General features: G+C 46.7%; 4 non-coding genes and 1 pseudogene across 4 annotated transcripts; 1 reads left to right on the plus strand and 4 right to left on the minus strand.

Moving 5' to 3' along the window:
• Window positions 1-9282: 9282 nt before the first annotated feature.
• On the minus strand, window positions 9283-9401 carry LOC148809158 (5S ribosomal RNA; annotated as a pseudogene).
• A 10495-nt stretch (window positions 9402-19896) lies between these two features.
• Window positions 19897-19968, minus strand: trnah-gug (transfer RNA histidin (anticodon GUG)). The gene has a single exon. It is a non-coding gene; the product is annotated as a tRNA-His (tRNA).
• Window positions 19969-20169: 201 nt separating this feature from the next.
• trnae-uuc (transfer RNA glutamic acid (anticodon UUC)) lies at window positions 20170-20241 on the plus strand. The gene has a single exon. It is a non-coding gene; the product is annotated as a tRNA-Glu (tRNA).
• Window positions 20242-21875: 1634 nt separating this feature from the next.
• Window positions 21876-21947, minus strand: trnad-guc (transfer RNA aspartic acid (anticodon GUC)). The gene has a single exon. It is a non-coding gene; the product is annotated as a tRNA-Asp (tRNA).
• A 1841-nt stretch (window positions 21948-23788) lies between these two features.
• trnah-gug (transfer RNA histidin (anticodon GUG)) lies at window positions 23789-23860 on the minus strand. Its single transcript has one exon. It is a non-coding gene; the product is annotated as a tRNA-His (tRNA).
• Window positions 23861-23919: the final 59 nt, after the last annotated feature.

The following is a 23919-nucleotide window of genomic DNA, read 5'->3' on the forward strand; positions in this document are numbered from 1 at the left end:
AAATGTAAAAGGGGAAAATACCCCAGACTGCGTGTGAAGCCCTCCTTGAGGTAGGCTGTTGTTCTTTTGTTAGATAAATACGACGTACTGCGCACAAAATGCTGCATAAAACAACCTGATATTTTAATAATTATTATTTTATAATTTGATAAGCGTGAAGCCCCGGATTCAGTTCCCGTTATCTTCAGTCCTGATTTTTTTTAAACATGAGATCTTCCCTTCCTCTAGTTGAAGTCACACGATGAGAGCGAGTGTTTTTTCACGTTGCGATCCAAACAGTCCGACAGTGACCAAACCAGAACGGATTCTGCTGGGAGCCGAACTGAGCTCATTCTCACTCCCTGTGCTGAAAATGGAATTAGTTCTTCCACGAGCACCGTCTACAGCTGCTGGACAGTGCTCTGCGTTCTACTGCTCCGGCAATGCTTTTGACGAAAGACAGCTCACATGTGCGCTTTTAACCTTCTCGCAGCTACAGGCGAGACTGAAGCTGGCGATATGAAGACCCGCTGGTACACCTTATCTAATTTTCACAATCGCGATAGACTTCTTAAAAAAAGTAGCTATAGCCCTGAAAAAAAGCATTACCTTTATCAGTTTTTACATGAATCGATTTTGACTCAAAATCGATTTTTTGATAGGTTCAATGTATATTTAAATTGAAATATAGCGTGCATACCTCATCAACCAACGGGCAGAGCAATATTTTACGTTGCCTTCCAGAGCTTCCAACATGTGGTGGATTTGTATGGTACCACTACAGCACTGGCGCAGGTGCAAAATCTACTTTCACACGACTATTTCAGTGTCTCTCACACATGATCCGGAGCGCAGGAGCCTATATCGCAGAGTTCAAATGTTATTGATTGGTGATCGTTCAGCGGGGGTCCGGACGTGTATAAGCGTATAGATGAAAACTTTAATGTATTGTTCGGTTTCAATCAAAATGCTTTACTACTACAAGAGAGAAGTATAGTAAGAAGGATGGAACAAAATGTATGATTTATTGGAAGAAAATTGTTTTTATTTGCATTCAAAATGAAGCAGAATTTTAGCGCAAACCCTTTGTCTTCATATTTTTAAACAGACATAAGTGTAGAAAACGTGTTTTTTTTTACTTAGAAATTTTGGACTGGGGGCAATGTATTAGTAATAGTAATTAGTAATAGTGTCGCTGAGCTTACTATGGTGCAATGGAGTAATAAGACCAGGGCCAGTGATGTAATACCTTTTCACCAAGAGATCGTAGGTTCAACTCCTGCCTGGTTCGGATTGCGTTATAACGGTTTACCTTCCTTTATATTGTAACGCCCTCGCCTGGTGGTGAGGAGGAAGCGCCCCTAGGCGCTCGTAGTACCGCGGGGCATGCTGGGAGTGGTAGCCGGGGAGAGTCTGAGGGTCAGCACGATGACCAGCGGCTGACCCTACCTGTGTAAATAATGTCCTAGTAATTCTAGTGCCCTGTGTAGTCCTGTAAAAGTGTAGTGTGTTGTTAGGTAATTACCACCCTAAAAATGTGTACGTGTTCCGTCAGTCTCCTCCTGTGTGTGTAGATCCTGTGTTTGGTTTCGTGTGGTTTCAAACAAATAAAGCTAATGCTTGTTTGCTGATACCTTAATCAGCCTGTAGGTGGAGTTGTTGGATTGTTTTCTTGTTTTGTGGAAGCAGTGTTTGTTTTGCAGTTTACGAAATGGCAACTTTTGGATCCCGCAAGAATGCTGTGCGTTTTGAGCTTTTGGATGACTTCTTCATGGATCGTATGCAGTTCAGCAGAAAAGTGTTGCAGAAGGAACTTGGCTTTGAACCTCGGCACTTGGATTTCATCTTTGCTCTCCCAGGTCAGAAAGCATTTGAGGTTGTATTTGCTACCTATCCTCTGTTTGAACAATGTGTGGATGTGTTTGAGGCAAAAAGAGGGAAAGTTCCTTATCTTGAGAAGATCAACTTGCAGCCTTTGACACAGAGAGAGAGGAAAACCGTGCATGTTGTTATGTTCTCGGAACTGGCAAAGACGGAGGACATTCACACCTGGCTTAACCAGTATTGCACCGTCCACCATGGAACTGAGGTTAGAGATGTTGACGGTATAAAAACAGGAGCAAGGAAATTCGAGGTTCGCTTGCTACCGGACAATGTAAATGGAGGCTTAAGGCACCTGCCCTCTACAATCCGGCTGGGCGCCTGCAATGGCTATGTTTTTTATGTGGGACAACCAAAGGTGTGTCGGCGCTGTGGTGCAGTGGGACACCTGGCATCGTCCTGCACTGTGAAATTCTGCAAGACCTGTGGCAAACAGGGACATTTAGCCTCTGACTGTTCAATGCTGCCAAAGTGCAATTTATGTGGCTCGGAAGGACACGTTTTTAAGAACTGCCCTCACGCCTACGCCAATAAACTCAAAATGAGAAAGGATGAGGCAGTGCTTGTTTCAGCCAAACCGGCCCGAAAAGCCAAAGCAAACAACAAGTCAAACAAAGAACCCTTGTTGGACAAAGACTCTCAGCCTCCAGCCAGGATCAGTCCTGCTGTGGCTCCGGGGCCAGTGGAAGAGAGATCCACTACGCCCCCACAACCGCAGACTGCACCAGACAAGCACGAGGGTTTGAAAACCCCCGAGAACAGCGAGGACCCCTCCCCCACTCCTGCTCCTCAGAAAGAGGGCCAGTGTGGGGCCCCCTGGTGGAGCGGGTCCAGCGAGGATACCCAGGATTCAGCGGAGCTGCTTTTCTCAGACTCTGCAAGTGCTACAGATGCCCTCCTCTCCTCCATCCAGTCCATCACGGAGGATCTGCAGCAGCTGGTGGGTGAGGGGGAAGAGGAGACTGGTGCATCGGCTGCACCCCTTTCCCCTCAGTGCTCCCAGGAGCTGGACGTGAGGAAAAGGAAAAATGACTCTGTTTTCTCCCCGAGCGAGGAGGAAGGAGAGCATGGTGATGGGAACAGCTGGAACCCCTCCACCCCTCCCTCTACCCCCTTCCATGAAATGGACTCCGTGAACGCTTTTACTGCTGCCACCCTGATGAAGGCTCATTCAGAGGATGGCTGGCAGGAAATTGGTAAGAAGAAAAAGAAAAAGAAGAAGGTAACAGGTGAGACAGAAGAGAAATGTGTTTTGTAAAGACTGGTTCCACTTTCTTACGTAATACGGCTCTAAACATAATTTCTCTTAACACCAGAGGTATCAATGACAGAGTTAAATGCCAGTCTGTCTTTGATTACCTCCAGCAGAGAGAGGGAGATGTGTTGATGTTGCAGGTGTGTCCTTTAGCCTATCAAGAGAGGTATAAAAGCTTTGAAGATAGGTGGGATAAAGGGCCTTCTGTTTGGTCAGGGGACAATAACAACAGAGCCTCTGGCGTGGCCATTCTTTTCAAAGGATGGGCATTCATATTGAAAAGTATTCAGAGGGTCATAGATGGCAGGTTGCTTTGTGTGGCTGTCGAATGGGGGACCGTTAACCTGCGTCTAATCAATGTGTATTGTCCTACTGACGTGGGAGGAAGGGTGGAGCTACTCAAGGCACTCTTTCCCCTATTGTTATGTAGCACAGATGTGATAGTGGGAGGGGATTTTAATTGTATCTTAGAGCACACAGACAGGCAGTCTAGCTCTCCGATAAAATTGGATTCCAGCTCACTGGCCCTGCAAAACTTAGTTCAAGACTTTAAACTCTCAGACACATATAGATGTATATATCCCACAACAGCAGGATATACATGGTCAGGGAGGAATAGCAGCCCTAGAATTGACTATTGCTTTGTCTCAGAGAGAGTGAAAGTTGTTGGGGTCACTCTTCAGCCTGTCTTCTTCTCAGATCATCAGGCTTTAGGGTGTAGAGTGGAACTCCAGGGTGGGACTGTCTTTGGCCCAGGCCTCTGGAAACTCAACACAAAGCTGCTAGAGAACGAGGGGGTAGTATCCCACTACAAGGAGAAACTATCACAGTGGCTGTCCTTGCAGTGTCTGTACAGGTCAGTAGGAAAGTGGTGGGAGGAGGTGAAGGTGAGGACGAGGGCCTTTTTTATGGTGAGGGAAGGAAGGCTGCTGCCAGATGGAGAGGAGTGCTAGCCAGGAAAATAGCCAGCTACAGGTTGGCTATTTATCAGTCTTATTGCCTGGAGGTAGAAGCTGTTCTGTAGTCTGTTGGACTTGGACCGAATGCTTTGGTACACTTTACCGGACGGTAGGAGGGAAAATAGTTTGTGAGTTGGATGACTGGAGTCCTTGATAATGGACCAGGCCTTCTTCAGACATCTAGCTGAGTAGATCTCCGGGATGCTTGGTAGCTCAGAGCTGGTGATAAGCTGCGCTGACTTCACCACCCACTGCAATACTTTGCGATCCTGGGCGGAACAGTTCCCATACCAGGCACTGATGCAACCAGTCAGGATGCTCTCAATAGTGCACCTGTAGAAGTTGGCCTGGATATGTGATGGCATGCCGAACTTCTTTAGCCTGCGGAGAAAGAACAGGCGCTGCCGTGCTGTCTTGACCACAGTGTTGGTGTGGTGGGTCCAGGTTAAATCCTCTGAGATGTTAACTCCCAGGAACTTAAAGGTGCTGACCCTCTCCACTGCAGTCCCATTGATGTAAATAGGTGTGTGGGCTCCTCCCTGATGTTTCCTATAGTCCACAATCATCTCCTTAGTCTTACTGATGTTCACAGAGAGGTTATTCTCCTGGCAACATACTGCCAGGGTTTCAACCTCCTCCCTGTATGCAGACTCCTCACCATCTGAGATCAGGCCAATGACTGTTGTATCGTCCGCAAACTTGATGATGGAGTTTGAGTTATGCCTGGCGACACAATCATGGGTAAATAAGGAGTACCTTCACCACCTGCGGACGTTCCGTCAAGAAGTCCAGGATCCAATTACAGAGGGAGGTGTTCAGTCCCAGGTCCTGGAGCTTGATGACGAGCTTTGAGGGCACTATGGTATTGAATGCTGAGCTGAAATCAACAAACAGCATTCTCACATATGTTCCTTTCTTATCCAGGTGTGAGAGGGCAGTATGGAGGGCAGTGGCAATAGCATTTTCTGTTGACCTGTTCTGGCAGTATGCAAATTGCAGTGAGTCTAGGGTGTCAGGCAGTGAGGAGGTGATGTATGCTTTGACCAACCGCTCGAAGCACTTCATGATAACTGATGTGAGTGCAACAGGGCGGTAGTCATTTAGGCAGCTGACTCTGGATTTTTTAGGAACAGGGACAATGGTGGTTTTCTTAAAGCAGGAAAGAACTATAGACTGAGCTAGAGAGAGATTAAAAATGTCTGAGAAGACATCTGCCAGCTGATCTGCACATGCCTTCAGAACGCGGCCAGGGATGGCATCAGGGACAGGAGCCTTGCGTGGATTGGTCTTTTTAAGAAACTTTACAAACATCCGCTCTGGATACAATCAGTGGGTTTCCGTTTTGGATTTCTGGAATCTTCCTGACTGGATCTGCGTTGCTGACCTCAAACCGAGCATAGAATGAATTTAGCTCATCAGGAAGAGAGGCAGACTGTTGTGCGATATACAGTGGTGTGAAAAAGTGTTTGCCCCCTTCCTGATTTCTTATTTTTTTGCATGTTTGTCACACTGAAATGTTTCACCACTGTTCCATGTTTTGTGGATAATGGCTCTCACTGTGGTTCGCTGAAGTCCCAAAGCTTTTGAAATGGCTTTATAACTTTTTCCAGACTGATAAATCTCAATTACTCTGTTTCTCATTCGTTCCTGAATTTCTTTGGGTCGCAGCATGATGTCTAGCTTTTGAGGATCTTTTGTCTACTTCACTTTGTCAGGCAGGTCCTATTTAAGTGATTTCTTGATTGAGAACAGGTGTGGCAGTAATCAGGCCTGGGTGTGGCTAGAGAAATTGAACTCAGCTTTCCAAAGATGTGATAAACCACAGTTAATTTATGTTTTAACAGGGGGGGCAATCACTTTTTTCACACAGGGCCATGTAGGTTTGGATTTTTTTCCCCTTAATAATAAAAACCTTCATTTAAAAACTGCATTTTGTGTTTACTTGTGTTATCTTTGTCTAATATTTCAATTTGTTTGATGATCTGAAACATATCAGTGTGACAAACATGCAAAAAAATAAGAAATCAGGAAGGGGGCAAACACTTTTTCACACCACTGTAGCTGGGTTGCGTTTTGTAGTCTGTAATGGTGCGTATACCACTCCACATTGTCCGTGTGTTGCAGCCGTGATAATATGACTCTAGTTTTACTCTGTAGTTGTATTTAGCTCTTTTGATGGCTTTCCTGAGGTTGTATCTGGATTTTTTGTATTTACCCATATCGCCAGAATTGAAAGCAGCTGTCCTAGCTTTCAGTTTGGCACGTATCTCACCATTTATCCACTGTTTCTGATTTGGATATGTGCGAACAGTAATCCTGGGAACCACGTCTTCAATACATTCGCTGATGTAGCCAGTAACATAGTCCGTATACAGATTGATATTATTTTCGGCAGCTTCGCGGAAGATCTGCCAGTCAGTGGTAGCAAAACAGTGATTTAGTATAAAATCTGATTCATCCGACCAACGTTGAATGGTTCTTAACGCTGGCCTCTCCTGTTTAAGCTTCTGCTTGTAAACGGGAAGTAGCAGAACGGAGGCGTGATCAGATTTGCCGAAAGGAGGAGGGGGGAGGGCTTTGTAACCATCCCGGAAGGGAGTGTAAACATTGACCAACGTGTTTGTTCCGTGCGTCGGGCAATCGATGTATTCATGTAGATAAGGCATTGTTTTTTTCAAGTTCGCACTGTTGAAATCACCCGCTATGATGAATGCCCCCTCAGGATGTGTATTCTCCTGTCTGTTAAGGTGAGAGTGTAGTTCATCCAGTGCCTTTGTGTAATTTGCCTGTGGTGGAATATACACCACTGTGAGAACTACCGATGTGAACTCCCTCGGGAGATAGAAAGGGCGACATTTTATTGTCAAATGTTCAAGATGTGTAGAGCAAGATGTTGAAATAATCTCCACGTCTGTACACCAGGAATTGTTTACCATGAAGCATACCCCGCCCCCTTTGCTCTTACCCGAATCCGTTGTTCTGTCCTGACGGTGAACAGAAAATCCTCCCGGGAGGATAGCAGAGTCCGGAACAGACGGGTCAAGCCAGGTTTCAGTTAATGCCAGCACATTGCTGTTCTTGATGTCCCGTTGGAAAGTAAGTCTTGCTCTCTGTTCACCCAGTTTATTGTCCAGTGACTGAACATTAGCAAGAAGTATACTCGGGGCTGGGAGCGATTTGCTGCGTTGCCTCAATCTTACCAGAACGCCTGCCCGTTTACCCCTCTTCCTATGATGCCGTCTTCTTCCCAGTACAGGTACAGGTGAGACACCACAGTCCAGATAGTCGGCAGTAATTATTGGTGTAGATTTAACTGTGCCAATATTCGATCTTATGTTTATAAGTGTTTGTCGGTTATAACTAATCACTGAGCAAGCAGTATGTGCAGTTAGCAGTACGAAAAACAACAAAAAATAAAAAAATAGACAAGGACGAATGGGAGCTCGCAGGACGGCAGCCTTCCCTGTCGGCCCCATCTTGCATGTTTTCTCCTGTGTCTCGGTGCAGTGTCAGTGAACTGTAGCATCCACTCAGTTTGTGAATATTGGGGTGACAAGTGCTCTGTGCTAGTCTATCTAGGTGCTATAAAATCCCTTTCATTTGTAGGAGAACAAGTCTTGTTCTGCATCTGCAGTTCATGCTTTTCTGATCACTGTGGCTGAACATTTCCTTTTGTTGGATTCAGAACCTCACCCGGACAGAAACTAGGATGAAAATTATTTTATTATTTTCAGTTCCTTTTCACGTTATCTATGTTCAGGCAACTCAAGTGTGTTTGACTACTTGGTGTATATCTAGTTTAAAAAATGAGCTTTGACAATTTAATTTAGACAAGGTTATTGATGATATTTCCTTGCTATCTCAAAATTAAATTTTTAAGCCTCTTATGTATGAATATTATTTCCTTTTGAATTCTCCTCTAAGATCACATTAAAGGTTTTATTCTCTTCTCCTGTGTTTTCAGGGTCAGAGGCCAGTGCTCTCCCTGAAGCTGGGGAAAGGGCTCCTCTTGAACAGCAGCACAGTGAGGGGGAGTGGGGCTCCAGTCTGATGCAGGAGACAGAGCTCACTGCTGCAGAAGAGAAAGAAGCACTCAGTGAGCAGCACACAGACAGCAGACAGAGTGTCAAGGATCTGGACTCTGTGCCCATGATGAAGGCAGAGCCGGAGAGTGAGACACCTGGGCTCTTAGTAGCTGAGGACTTTACAAAGAAGATTAATAATCTAGATACTAACAATATTAGACAAGGTTGTAAAGAACTTGACTGTGACTCTGTACAAAATCACAAAAAACAACTGTATGCATTTAATCTTAAAAAGCAGGATGTGGATCCTCAGTTGATTGACCCTGCAGATCAGCAGACTGATGTACCTGAAGAGAACAGTACTGAGTCACACACAGAGTTAGGACAGGGAGGAACAACAGCAGCTCCTACAGCGCTTGATGATAATAAGGCCTTGTTCTGTTAGAGTGGAGAGACTGTCATTGCAGAAGTGTTTTAAACAAATGAATAATGCTTTAGTATATAAGAACTTTACAGAGATGTATAATAATGTGGACACTAAGATTATATCAAAGATTATATCTGATGTGCTTGGTCCAATATCAGATATGGAAGAGTTACGACACCACGAACTGCGTGGCTGCGATAGGATCCCAGTTCGAAAGGAGTCGATGATACTGCTGGTTCTCGGTTTCTTTTAGTTAGAGGTCCGGAGAGGCATTTCAAGCTGGTTCCGGACATTCATTCCCTTTTCAAAGTCAGTTGTTTTGCTGTAGTCTGCATTATTTAGGCTGATTATCGAGGTTAGCCTTTATTTGGTCATGGGGACCTCGGTACTGTATGCTAATTCTAAAGACAGTTTCACCCATTTTCTGATTGCTAGGTTCTGTACCAGTGCAGACATGTCAAACAGTGAATGGCTGTACCTCTATTGTATCCGTGCTCAATGAATGAAATCAGTAATAAATGAATATATGTATAGTTGTACGAAAAACAAGTGGTTTATCGACTCATCTTCATTTGTAGATTTCGAGGCAGCTTCGATATTCGTTTTACAAACGGGGTTTTTTTTATATGGGTCACACACATGCCATAGCAACAAAACATCTCTAGAGATGAGGCTATAGATCACCTTTCCATCCTCCAGGTTTTCCTCCCAAAGCCTACGGCACCAATGGCGACCCCTGCTGGCCGAGAGAGCAAAAGCTTGCAGCACCAGGTATTCCCAGGCGGTCTCCCATCCAAGTACTAACGAGACCCGACCCTGCTTAGCTTCTGAGATCAGACGAGATCGGGCGCGTTGAGGGTGGTGTGGCCGCAAGTGAAAGCAGTGGCGCCTGACTCGCTACTTGAAGCTGTGTGTGGCTGGGGCTCCGTGCTCCCCGAGCAGGACTGAAGGATCGATCGTGTGCAACTCTTTGGAAAGGAGCTTCATTCCAAATCGCATTGCGTGCCTGGATGTTGGCGAATGTGCTCCCTAGTGTTGGCTTGTCTCGCACTGGAGGAGGACAAACAAACTGCACGGAGGAGCACAAGGCAAGTCTTCACAAGACAAAAACCTCCAGTGCACAGCACTCTGAAAACATTTCTGGGCTGTCGCGTGTTTATTTCAGCACATAAAGCGCACCAGTCCAACACGTCGGCCGGGCGCGCGGCGCCTCCGCCCTCTTGTGGCCTTGCGGCGTCAGAGCAAGAGGTTCCTTCTCGCTGCCTTTCCGCTGTGTTGCAGAGCCCCGAGAGGGAACCTGGAGCGCACACTTTGCGGGGGGCGGGGGACCGCGTTCGCGCTCTGCCCCCGGTCTCTTGCGCAAGGACTAAATCTCACGGCGCCAGCCAGCGGCCAGGAGACAAGTACAATATCGCAGGACAGGAGGGCCTCGTCATTGATTGTTACATATGAGACGCTGATTAGGAGGAGACCCCGACTGATTGGTAAAGGGGAACACTAACACCAGAGTGACACCTCCGGCATCTCTTTTTGAGAGACGCCTTGGAATTTCTTAATGGCCAAGGAGGGTCGGGACCTCGGTTTTACGCCTCCCCCGAAGAGCGGCGCCTGTTTGTGCAGCAGAGTGTTGCCATCAGGATGCTGGGGCATAAGAAAGCCACACAGACCGCAGGGTGAGCGCTCCCTACTGGTCCCAGTCACACCTCTTGCAGGAGCAGCAGCAACCTGAGCTTTTCTGGGGGGAATCTCCCATCCGGGTGCCAGCTAGGCTCACACCTGCTGGGCTGCCGTGGGTGAGCCCAGTCGAGAGTCGCAGGGTGAGATCTAGTCACCGGGGAGAAACGATACAAGCGAAGGATTACTCGGCTCCCAGCACTTGAAAACACTGACAAATGACTCGTTCCGGCCGGAACTGAATGTACCTGCATGTGTCGTGTCGTCTTCTTCCCCTGCCCCGTTGTGTTTGCTGTATTGTCTTTGAAGCCGGCCCCCGAGACAAGACGGGCTGTTCCTGTGCCCCAATTAACACTTTACAGGTGCCATTCCCCGGCTTTGTGGCCATTGTCGGTGGTCACACACTCTATTATTATTATTATAATTATTATTATTATTATTATTGAGAGACAGGCTCACTGTCTGTTCCTCAGGCTGGGACAGGAGATCACAAACTGTTTTTTTATTATTGAGAGACGGGCTGACTGTCTGTTCCCCAGGCTGGGACAGTGGATCACACTCTTTATTATTATTACTGAGAGACAGGCTCACTGTCTGTATCTCAGGCTAGGACAGGAGATCAAACAGTTTATTAATATAATTGAGAGATAGGCTTACTGTCTCTTCCTTTGGGCTGGGACAGGACATCACACACTGTATTATTATTATTGAGAGACAGGCTCACTGTCTGTTCCTCAGGCTGGGACAGGAGATCACAAACTGTATTTTTATTATTGAGAGACAGGCTCACTGTTCCTCAGGCTGCGACAGGAGATCACACTGTATTATTATTATTGAGAGTCTGGCTCACTGTTCCCCAGGCTGGGACAGGAGGTCACACACTGTATTATTATTATTGAGAGACAGGCTCACTGTCTGTTCCTCAGGCTAGGACAGGAGGTCACACACTGTATTATTCTTATTGAGGGAAAGGCTCACTCTCTGTTCCTCAGGCTTGGACAGGAAGTCACACACTGTATTATTATTAATGAGGGAAAGACTCACTGTCTGTTCCTCAGGCTGGGACAGAAGATCACACACTGTATTTGTATTATTGAGAGACAGACTCACTGTTCCTCAGGCTGGGACAGGAGATCACACTGTATTATTATTATTGAGAGTCTGGCTCACTGTTCCCCAGGCTGGGGCAGGAGGTCACACACTGTATTATTATAATTGAGAGGCAGGCTCACTGTCTCTTCCTCAGGCTGGGACAGGAGGTCACACACTGTATTTTTATTATTTTGAGAGACTGGCTCACAGTCTGTTCCTCAGGCTTGGACAGGAAGTCACACACTGTATTATTATTATTGAGAGACAGGCTCACTGTCTGTTCCTCAGGCTAGGACAGGAGATCACACACTGTATTATTATTATCGAGAGACCTGCTCTTTCCTGACTGTTCCTTAGGCTGGGACAGGAGATCATAATCTGCTTTATTATTATTGAGAAACCGGCTCACTCCTATCTGTTCCTCAGGTTGGGACAGGAGATCACACACTGTATTATTATTAATGAGAGACGGGCTGACTGTCTGTTCCCCAGGCTAGGACAGTGGATCACACACTATATTATTATTACTGAGAGACAGGCTCACTTTCTGTTCCCCAGACTGGGACAGGAGATCACACTCTGTATTATTATTATTGAGAGAGAGGCTCACTGTCTGTGTCTCAGGCTGGGACAGGAGATCACACAGTTTATTAATATTATTGAGAGATAGGCTCACTGTTTCTTCCTTTGGGCTGGGACAGGAGATCACAAACTGTATTATTATTATTGAGAGACAGGCTCACTGCCTGTTCCTCAGGCTGGGACAGGAGATCACACTGTATTATTATTATTGAGAGACAGGTTCACTGTCTGTTCCTCAGGCTAGTACAGGTGATCACGCACTGTATTATTATTATTGAGATATAGGCTCACTGTCTGTTCCTCTTGCTGGGACTGGAGATCACACACTGTTCTATTATTATTGAGAGACATGCTCACTGTTTGTTCCTCAGACTGGGACAGTACATTCCACACAAGGTTATTATTATTGAGAGACAGGTTCACTGTCTGTTCCTCAGGCTAAGACAGGAGATCACACACTGTATTATTATTATTGAGAGTCAGGCTCACTGTTCCTCAGGCTGGGACAGGAGATCACACTGTATTATTATTATTAAGAGACAAGCTCACTGTTCCTCAGGCTGGGACAGGAGGTGACACACTGTATTATTATTATTGAGAGACAGGCTCGCTGTTCCTCAGGCTGGGAAAGGAGGTAACACACTTTATTATTATTATTGAGAGAGAGGTTCACTGTCTGTTACTCATGCTGGGACAGGAAGTCACACACTGTATTATTATTATTGAGAGACAGGCTCACTGTCTGTTCCTCAGGCTAGTACAGGTGATCACGCACTGTATTATTGTTATTGAGATATAGGCTCACTGTCTGTTCCTCTTGCTGGGACTAAAGATCACACAGTTCTATTATTATTGAGAGAAATGCTCACTGTTTGTTCCTCAGACTGGGACAGGACATTCCACACAAGGTTATTATTATTGAGAGACAGGTTCACTGTCTGTTCCTCAGGCTAAGACAGGAGATCACACACTGTATTATTATTATTGAGAGTCAGGCTCACTGTTCCTCAGGTTGGGATAAGAGATCACACTGTATTATTATTATTAAGAGACAAGCTCACTGTTCCTCAGGTTGGGATAAGAGATCACACTGTATTATTATTATTAAGAGACAAGCTCACTGTTCCTAAGGCTGGGACAGGTGATGACACACTGTATTATTATTATTGAGAGACAGGCTCGCTGTTCCTCAGGCTGGGACAGGAGGTCACACACCTTATTATTATTATTGAGAGAGAGGCTCACTGTCTGTTCCTCATGCTGGGACAGGAAGTCACACACTGTATTATTATTATTGAGAGACTGGCTCACTGTCTGTTCCTCAGGCTGGGACAGGAGGTCACACACTGTATTATTATTATTATTGAGAGACAGGTTCACTGTCTGTTCCTCAGGCTGGGACAGGAGATCACACACTGTATTATTATTATTGAGAGATAGGCTCACTGTCTCTTCTTTTGGGCTGGGACAGGAGGTCACAAACTGTATTATTATTATTATTGAGAGACAGGTTCACTGTCTGTTCCTCAGGCTAGTACAGGTGATCACGCACTGTATTATTGTTATTGAGAGACAGGCTCGCTGTTCCTCAGGCTGGGACAGGAGGTCACACACCTTATTATTATTATTGAGAGAGAGGCTCACTGTCTGTTCCTCATGCTGGGACAGGAAGTCACACACTGTATTATTATTATTGAGAGACAGGCTCACAGTCTGTTCCTCAGGCTGGGACAGGAGGTCACACACTGTATTATTATTATTATTGAGAGACAGGTTCACTGTCTGTTCCTCAGGCTGGGACAGGAGATCACACACTGTATTATTATTATTGAGAGATAGGCTCACTGTCCCTTCTTTTGGGCTGGGACAGGAGATCACACACTGTATTATTATTACTGACAGAGAGGTTCACTGTCTCTTCCTCAGGCTGGGACAGGAGGTCACGCACTGTATTATTATTATTGAGATATAGGCTCACTGTCTGTTCCTCTTGCGGGGACTGGAGATCACACACTGTTCTATTATTACTGAGAGACATGCTCGCTGTTTTCTCCTCAGACTGGGACAGGACATTCCACACAAGGTTATTATTATTGAGAGACAGGTTCACTGTCAGTTCCTCAGGCTAAGACAGGAGATCACACACTGTATTATTATTATTGAGAGTCGGGCTCACTGTTCCTCAGGCTGGGACAGGAGATCACACTGTATTATTATTATTAAGAGACGGGCTCGCTGTTCCTCAGGCTGGGACAGGAGGTCACACACTTTATTATTATTATTGAGAGAGAGGCTCACTGTCTGTTCCTCAGGCTGGGACAGGAGATCAAACTGTATTATTATTATTGAGAGACAAGCTCACTGTTCCTCAGGCTGGGACAGTAGATCACACTGTATTATTATTGTTGAGAGTCTGGCTTACTGTTCCCCAAGCTGGGACAGGAGGACACACACTGTATTATTATTATTGAGAGACAGGCTCACTGTCTGTTCCTCAGGCTGGGACAGGAAGTCACACACTGATTATTATTGAGAGACAGGCTCACTGTCTGTTCCTCAGGCTGGGACAGGAGGTCACACACTGTATTATTATTATTATTGAGAGACAGGCTCACTGTCTGTTCCTCAGGCTGGGACAGGACGTCACACACTGTATTTTTATTATTATTGAGAGACAGGATCACTGTCTGTTCCTCAGGCTAAGACAGTGGATTACTATTATTATGAGACAGATTTACTGTCTGATCCCTGGCTGGGAAAGGAGATCACACACTGTAATATTATTATTGAGTGGCAGGCTCACTGTCTCTTCCCCAGGCTGGGACAGGAGGTCACACACTGTATTATTATTATTGAGAGACAGGCTCACTGTCTGTTCCTCAGGCTGGGATAGGAGGTCACACACTGTATTATTATTATTGAGAGACAGGCTCACTGTCTGTTCCTCAGAATATTGCAGGAGATCACGCACTATTCTATTATTACTGAGTGACATGCTCATTGCTTGATCCTCAGACTGGGACAGGACATTCCACACTAGGGTATTATTATTGAGAGACAGGATCACTGTCTGTTCCTCAGGCTGAGACAGGAGATCACACACTGTATTATTATGATTGAGAGACAGGCTCACTGTCTCTTCTTTAGGGCTGGGACAGGAGATCACACACTGTATTATTACTACTGATAGAGAGGTTCACTGTCTCTTCCTCAGGCTGGAAATGGAGGTCACACACTGTATTATTATTATTGAGAGACAGGTTTACTGTCTGTTCCCCAGGCTGAGACAGGAGATCACACACTGTATTATTATGATTGAGAGACAGGCTCACTGTCTCTTCTTTAGGGCTGGGACAGGAGATCACACACTGTATTATTACTACTGATAGAGAGGTTCACTGTCTCTTCCTCAGGCTGGAAATGGAGGTCACACACTGTATTATTATTATTGAGAGACAGGTTCACTGTTACTCAGGCTGGGACAGGAGATCACACTGTATTATTATTATTATTATTAAGAGACAAGCTCACTTTCCTCAGGCTGGGACAGGAGATGACACACTGTATTGTTATTATTGAGAGACAGGCTCGCTGTTCCTCAGGCTGGGACAGGAGGTCACACACTTTATTATTATTAATGAGAGAGAGGCTTACTGTCTGTTCCTCAAGCTGGGAGAGGAGGTCACACACTGTATTATTATTATTATTGAGAGACAGGTTCACTGTCTGTTCCTCAGGCTGGGACAGGAGATCACACACTGTATTATTATTATTGAGAGATTGGCTCACTGTCTCTTCTTTTGGGCTGGGACAGGAGATCACACACTGTATTATTATTACTGACAGAGAGGTTCACTGTCTCTTCCTCAGGCTAGGACAGGAGGTCACACACTGTATTATTATTATTGAGAGACAGGTTCACTGTCTGTTCCTCAGGCTAGTACAGGTGATCACGCACTGTATTATTATTATTGAGATATAGGCTCACTGTCTGTTCCTCTTGCTGGGACTGGAGATCACACTCTGTTCTATTATTATTGAGAGACATGCTCACTGTTTGCTCCTCAGACTGGGACAGGACATTCCACACAAGGTTATTATTATTGAGAGACAGGTTCACTGTCTGTTCCTCAGGCTAAGACAGGAGATCACACACTGTATTATTATTATTGAGAGTCAGGCTCACTGTTCCTCAGGCTTGGACAGGAGATGACACACTATTATTATTATTGAGAGACAGGCTCGCTGTTTCTCAGGCTGGGACAGGAGGTCACACACTATATTATTATTATTGAGAGACATGCTCACTGTTTGTTCCTAAGACTGGGACAGGACATTCCACACAAGGTTATTATTATTGAGAGACAGGTTCACTGTCTGTTCCTCAGGCTAAGACAGGAGATCACACTGTATTATTATTATTAAGAGACAAGCTCACTGTTCCTCAGGCTGGGACAGGAGATGACACACTGTATTATTATTATTGAGAAACAGGCTCGCTGTTCCTGAGGCTGGGACAGGAAGTCACACACTGTATTATTATTATTATTGAGAGACAGGCTCACTTTCTGTTCCTCAGGCTGGGACAGGAGACCATACTGTATTATTATTATTGAGAGACAAGCTCACTGTTCCTCAGGCTGGGACAGTAGATCACACTGTATTATTATGACTGAGAGTCTGGCTCACTGTTCCCCAGGCTGGGACAGGAGGTCACACACTGTATTATTATGATTGAGAGACAGGCTCACTGTCTGTTCCTCAGGCTGGAACAGGAGATGACACACTGTATTATTATTATTGAGAGACAGGCTCACTGTCTGATCCTCAGGCTGGGACAGGAAGTCACACACTGGATTATTATTATTGAGAGACAGGTTTACTGTCTGTATTCCAGGCATGGACAGGAGATCACACTGTATTATTATTATTGAGAGACAAGCTCACTGTTCCTCAGGCTGAGTCAGTAGATCACACTGTATTATTATGACTGAGAGTCTGGCTCAGTGTTCACCAGGCTGGGAGAGGAGGTCACACACTGTATTATTATTATTGAGAGACAGGCTCACTGTCTGTTCCTCAGGCTGGGATAGGAGGTCACACACTGTATTATTATAATTGAGAGACAGGCTCAATGTCTGTTCCTCTGGCTGGGACTGGAGATCACACACTATTCTATTATTATTGAGAGACATGCTCATTGTTTGTTCCTCAGACTGGGACAGGACATTCCACACTAGGTTATTATTATTGAGAGACAGGATCACTGTCTGTTCCTCAGGACTGGAGATCACACACTGGATTATTGTTATTGAGAGACAGGTTTACTGTTCTTCAGGCTGGGGCAGGAGATCACACTGTATTATTATTATTGAGAGACAAGCTCACTGTTCCTCAGGCTTGGACAGGAGATGACACACTGTATTATTATTATTGAGAGACAGGCTCACTGTTCTTCAGGCTGAGAAATAATAATACACAATAATACACACTGTATTATTATTATTGAGAGACAGGCTCACTGTCTGTTCCTCTGGCTGGGACAGGAAGTATCACACTGGATTATTATTATTGAGAGACAGGCTCACTGTACCTGAGGCTGGGACATGAGATCACACTGTATTATTATTATTGAGAGTCTGGCACACAGTTCCCCAGGCTGGGACAGGAGGTCACACACTGTATTATTATTATTGTGAGATAGGCACACTGTCTGTTTCTCAGGCTGGGACAGGAGGTCACACACTATATTATTATTATTGAGAGACAGGCTCACTGTCTGTTCCTCAGGCTGGGACAGGAGATCACACACTGTATTATTATTATCGAGAGACCTGCTCTTTCCTGATTGTTCCTTAGGCTGGGACAGCAGATCATAATCTGCTTTATTATTACTCAGAGACTGGCTCACTCCTGTCTGTTCCTCAGGCTGGGACAGGATATCACACACTGTATTATTATTATTGAGAGACGGGCTGACTGTCTGTTCCTCAGGCTGGGACAGTGGATCACACACTATATTATTATTACTGAGAGACAGGCTCACTTTCAATTCCCTAGACTGGGACAGAAGATCACACACTGTATTATTACTGAGAGACAGGTTCACTGTCTATTCCTTATGATGGGACAGGAGATCACGTTCTGTATTATTATTATTGAGAGACAGGCTCACTGTCTGTTCCTCAGACTGGGACAGGAGATCACACAGTTTATTAATATTATTGTTGAGAGACATGCTCACTGTCTCTTCCTCAGGCTGGGACAGGAGGCCACACACTGTATTATTATCATTATTGAGAGACAGGTTCACTGTCTGTTCCTCAGGCTGGGACAGGAGATCACACACTGTATTATTATTATTGAGAGACAGGCTCACTGTTCCTCAGGCTGGGACAGGAGATCACACTGTATTATTATTATTATTGAGAGACTAGCTCACTGTTCCTCAGGCTGGGACAGGAGATCACACTGTATTATTATTATTGACAGATAAACTCACTGTTCCTCAGGCTGGGACAGTAGATCACATTGTATTATTATCATTGAGAGTCTAGTTCTCTGTTCCCCAAACTGGAACAGGAGGTCACACACTGTATTATTATTATTGAGAGACAGGCTCACTGTTCCTCAGGCTGGGACAGGAGATCACACTGTATTATTATTATTGAGAGTCTAGTTCACTGTTCCCTAAGCTGGGACAGGAGGTCACACACTGTATTATTATTATTGAGAAACAGGCTCACTGTGTGTTCCTCAAGCTGGGACAGTAGATCACACTGTATTATAATTATTGAGTGGCTGACTCACAGTTTCCCAGGCTGGGATAGGAGATCACACACTGTATTATTAGTATTATTGAGAGACAGGCTCGCTGTCTGCTCCTCAGGCTGGGACAGGAGATCACACACTGTTGTAGTGTGCTCTCACAAAGCACCAGTTCTGTAGGGGTTTGGGCATTTACTGGGACAATTATTAATTGTGGCAGTAAATCACAAAATTGATTATTTTAATGGTCTTAGAATCTAACCATGCGATATAACTCAAACAACGCACACACAGGTACTAATACACGAGGATGCATTTATTATTATATAGAATATGCATGTAAACCTAACAGATCTTATCGTAAGGGTTATCAGAATACAAAAGATATAAATTCATTCAGTTACAAAAAGTTACATATATCAAGAGGACATAAGTTCGGTATATCATTCATTTAGACCGTATCGTAATTGAACTTGTTTACAACTTCTACATTAGATACTCAAAACAAGTACATAACCTTTGGAATTAAATTGATATCAACTGGTTGGGATAACAATTGAATTCTCGAGCACTAATGCTGTGAAGTTGAATACTAACTGCCGGGGGACCCCTTTTCCCACTGTTTCCGTAGTGTAGCGGCTATCACGTTCGCTTAACACGCGAAAGGTCCCCGGTTCGAGACCGGGCGGAAACAGCCTCTTGTTGCACGCTCCTGTACTTCACAGAGGTCTTGAGCGACCGGTCATTTGTTCCCAATGTATTTCCGGTGCCTTCATGCACTCTTGTACCAAACGCACGTTCCTTCTGTACGCGGAGCCGATCATTTGCAATTGGGCTGTGCCGACAGACCAGGACGAGCTCTGTCGGCTCAAAAGCAGCGCAGGACCTGCAAGAACAACAGAAAGATTAGCATCCAGTGAGCCCAAGATCTCATCAAGAATCGGCTCCAGCAACAGGGCTGGGCGCATTGTTCCATTCTCCGACCACTCTCGGTGTAAACAAGTCCCTCCTGGTCTCTGCTTGAAATGCACTTTCCTGCGTTTGCTTTGGTGTAACTGGCTTCCCCTGCATGGGCGAATGTGAAGAAGATCCTTAGTAAGTCATTGAAGAAAACCGAGAAGAGGTCGGAGTGGCCTCTGTCGTTCATCAACGATCCAGTCAGGCAGTACTCCTCTGTAAAGCGCCGTTCGTTCACATCGATTGGCTTTTTTTTGCCTTCATTCGCGCAAGTAGTAAAAGCAGACGCCCCTATTCTGCCGTGACCCGGATTCGAACCGGGGTTGTTGCGGCCACAACGCAAAGTACTGACCACTATACGATCACGGCGAGTTACCGATACACCCATGGTAGGGCGGAAAAGGCTGTGCTCTCTTCGTGTGACCTAATTCGGAAAAGTCCTGACGTTGCATTTCAACTGAGCCCCAGTATACATCGACCCTTCGACACTCTGAGTGACAACTCTCTTGCGTGTTTTCTCATATTTATGTAGTTTGCTTGCATGATGCCCGGAACAGCGGGGTTGTGTGCTCCCATATGGTCTAGTGGTTAGGATTCCTGGTTTTCACCCAGGCGGCCCGGGTTTGACTCCCGGTATGGGAACGTGTCAGTTTTGCCTCCTGCTTTCCAAAAGATCAGCACCGTGTACGAAGGAGCCGCATTAAAACCACTCGAACGTGCAAAACGCGCGAGAAGAGGGGGCGCTTGTTTCCAACCGAAGACTTCTCGCGTGAGAGACGAGCTGATCATCGCTGCAGGAGGTGGGAGGGTTACTCTGGTAGACAGGGCTGACCTTCGGCAATAGGATTTATACTCTCCAAGATGATATTTGCACTTTCTGGAGAGGCGATTTTCTCCACTTCAGTAGCCCGATTTCGTCGATTGCGTGGAGAGGGCTGTAGAATGTGGCGCCGCTTTTCCTGCTCCGTCCATGACAGGCGTGCTGGTCTCTGGAGAGAGAGCACGGTCCATCAGCGCACTCCAATAAAGGCACTGGAAGCAGCTGAATCGCATTGGCGAAGCTCAGCACTGGGCCGCTGGGAAGGGTTTGCTACCGTTTCCGTAGTGTAGTGGTTATCACGTTTGCCTCACACGCGAAAAGTCCCTGGTTCGAAACTGGGCGGAAACAGACCGGCTTCTTTTGTCGCCACGCACAAAAGGGGATTGGGGATTCGCCTAGCGCTGTGATCGCACAGACCCACTCACCTCTAAGTGTGGCGGGATCTGCACAGTGCATGTCGCAGCGCATCCTGCTTTCACTCCAATGCGCGTCCTGATGTACCCCAGTCTCCCGCGTGACAGGTGGGGATAATCACCACTATACTAACGAGGAAGACATCGCTCTCTCCGACCCCCGGCATCGTGTCCCGACCCACCGTGCTGGAAGCCGACGCGTGCTGTGATTTCTTTACGGAGCAGAAATGACAACCGAGGAGCCGAGAGATCATTTCAGCATTTCGCGTCTGAACAGAAAACACAAACGACCAACTCGGAATGACTTGCCTTTGACGCTTATCAAAGCGTTCTTTGTGCATCGAACAGACCCACTCACCTCTTAGTGTGGCGGGATCTGCACAGTGCATGTCGCAGCGCTTCCTGCTTTCACTTCAATGTGCTTTCTGATGTCGAGTCGTGTGCCGTGCGGAGGCTCTGAAAGCGAGAGCAATGAAAAGGTGCACGACGCTGTGAAAGAAAACAGAGAAGTGAAAGGCAGTCCTTTCTCTAAGGAGGTAAAAGAAAAGCTTTTTACTCCCCGTCGGGGAATCAAACCCCGGTCTCCTGCGTGACAGGCGGGGATACTTGCCACTATACTAACGAGGAAGACATCACACCCTTCGACCCCCGGTATCGTGTCCCGACCCACCGTGCTGGAAGCCGACGCGTGCTGTGATTTCTTTACGGAGCAGAAATGACAACCGAGGAGCCGAGAGATCATTTCAGCATTTCGCGTCTGAACAGAAAACTCAAACGACCAACTCGGAATGACTTGCCTTTGACGCTTATCAAAGCGTTCTTTGTGCATCGAACAGACCCACTCACCTCTTAGTGTGGCGGGATCTGCACAGTGCATGTCGCAGCGCTTCCTGCTTTCACTTCAATGTGCTTTCTGATGTCGAGTCGTGTGCCGTGCGGAGGCTCTGAAAGCGAGAGCAATGAAAAGGTGCACGACGCTGTGAAAGAAAACAGAGAAGTGAAAGGCAGTCCTTTCTCTAAGGAGGTAAAAGTAAAGCTTTCTACTCCCCGTCGGGGAATCGAACCCCGGTCTCCCGCGTGACAGGCGGGGATACTTGCCACTATACTAACGAGGAAGACATCACACCCTTCGATCCCCGGCATCGTGTCCCGACCCAGCGTGCTGGAAGGCGACGCGTGCTGTGATTCCTTTACGGAGCAGAAATGACAACCGAGGAGCCGAGAGATCATTTCAGCATTTCGCGTCTGAACGGAAAACACAAACGACCAACTCGGAATGACTTGCTTTTGACGCTTTTCAAAGCGTTCTTTGTGCACGACGACTGCGCCGCCTAGCAGATACAAATGGGTTGTACAACTCTGAACTAGCAAATGGAAGAGGGCTAAGCCCCCTCTCTTTTAGCCCAGGTTCGATCTGTCTCCCAGAATCACCAGGGCGCACGCACACACACACACCCGTGCCGTTGAAGTGCTCTGCTTCATTTCTAAGGGCAACTCAACATTCACTCCTACCCCGAGAACAGAAAAGACAGCGTCCGCAGCAACAACAGCTCAGGTCTCTGCACAGGAACTAAGCTGCCCCCATCTCCTCTGCTCTGCGGCTCCTGTGGAGTGGAGTCCTGCCTGGAGCCGTGTTTGCAGGCGGCGGCTCCCCGCGCTCTGTCTGTGCGTCGTGTCCAAGAGCTCCTGGGAGGAAGAGAGAGCCCTCCCACTCGGGGGCTTTTCCACGGTCTGTGTGAGGAGGGGCGGGTGTGTCCAGTAGCTTATCGAGCGGAAGCCTGGGGCGGCGGAGAGCTGTGATCGTGCAGACCTTGAGGTGTCACCTCTTTGTCTGCTTTCCCGCCCCCCCTCCGCCCAAGCTCTGCTCCAGAGTAGCCCGGCAACCCCTCACACCTGCACGTGTCACAACCTAAGGTGTGGTCATGAGACACCCATGGGGTGCTGTTCTGTTCTTGCTAATTGTTTCCTGCCCGTCGCAGGCAGGAGTCCATGCGAGGAAGATGCGCTGGACAGAGCTCAGAGGGCGCAGCTGGGTGGCTTTCCTTCTGAGTGACGTTCCTGCAACACTCTCCCGCTCCTCTTGGTGCGCTCATGCCGCAACACAGGAAGGCTGGAGCAGGTGGCTGTGGGCTCTGTGCACTGCCGAAATAGCTCAGTTGGGAGAGCGTTAAACTGAAGATCTAAAGGTCCCTGGTTCGATCCCGGGTTTCGGCATTTTGTTTCATCGCGCCCTTTGTTCCTCTTTCCAGCGCCCCCTGCCTAAAGTGACGCTTCCCATTCTCAGCCCGAAACGCAAGCGAGACACCAGCAGCGGTCCCTGCAGGTTTCCGTAGTGTAGCGGCTATCACGTTCGCCTAACACGCGAAAGGTCCCCGGTCCGAGACCGGGCGGAAACAGCCTCTTGTTGCACGCTCCTGTACTTCACAGAGGTCTTGAGCGACCGGTCATTTGTTCCCAATGTATTTCCGGTGCCTTCATGCACTCTTGTACCAAACGCACGTTCCTTCTGTACGCGGAGCCGATCATTTGCAATTGGGCTGTGCCGACAGACCAGGACGAGCTCTGTCGGCTCAAAAGCAGCGCAGGACCTGCAAGAACAACAGAAAGATTAGCATCCAGTGAGCCCAAGATCTCATCAAGAATCGGCTCCAGCAACAGGGCTGGGCGCATTGTTCCATTCTCCGACCACTCTCGGTGTAAACAAGTCCCTCCTGGTCTCTGCTTGAAATGCACTTTCCTGCGTTTGCTTTGGTGAAACTGGCTTCCCCTGCATGGGCGAATGTGAAGAAGATCCTTAGTAAGTCGTTGAAGAAAACCGAGAAGAGGTCGGAGTGGCCTCTGTCGTTCATCAACGATCCAGTCAGGCAGTACTCCTCTGTAAAGCGCCGTTCGTTCACATCGATTGGCTTTTTTTTGCCTTCATTCGCGCAAGTAGTAAAAGCAGACGCCCCTATTCTGCCGTGACCCGGATTCGAACCGGGGTTGTTGCGGCCACAACGCAAAGTACTGACCACTATACGATCACGGCGAGTTACCGATACACACATGGTAGGGTGGAAAAGGCTGTGCTCTCTTCGTGTGACCTAA

The sequence above is a fragment of the Atractosteus spatula genome, unplaced genomic scaffold (assembly GCF_055471065.1).
Source record: "Atractosteus spatula isolate fAtrSpa1 unplaced genomic scaffold, fAtrSpa1.hap1 Scaffold_159, whole genome shotgun sequence".
Classification (NCBI taxonomy): Eukaryota; Metazoa; Chordata; class Actinopteri; order Semionotiformes; family Lepisosteidae; genus Atractosteus; species Atractosteus spatula.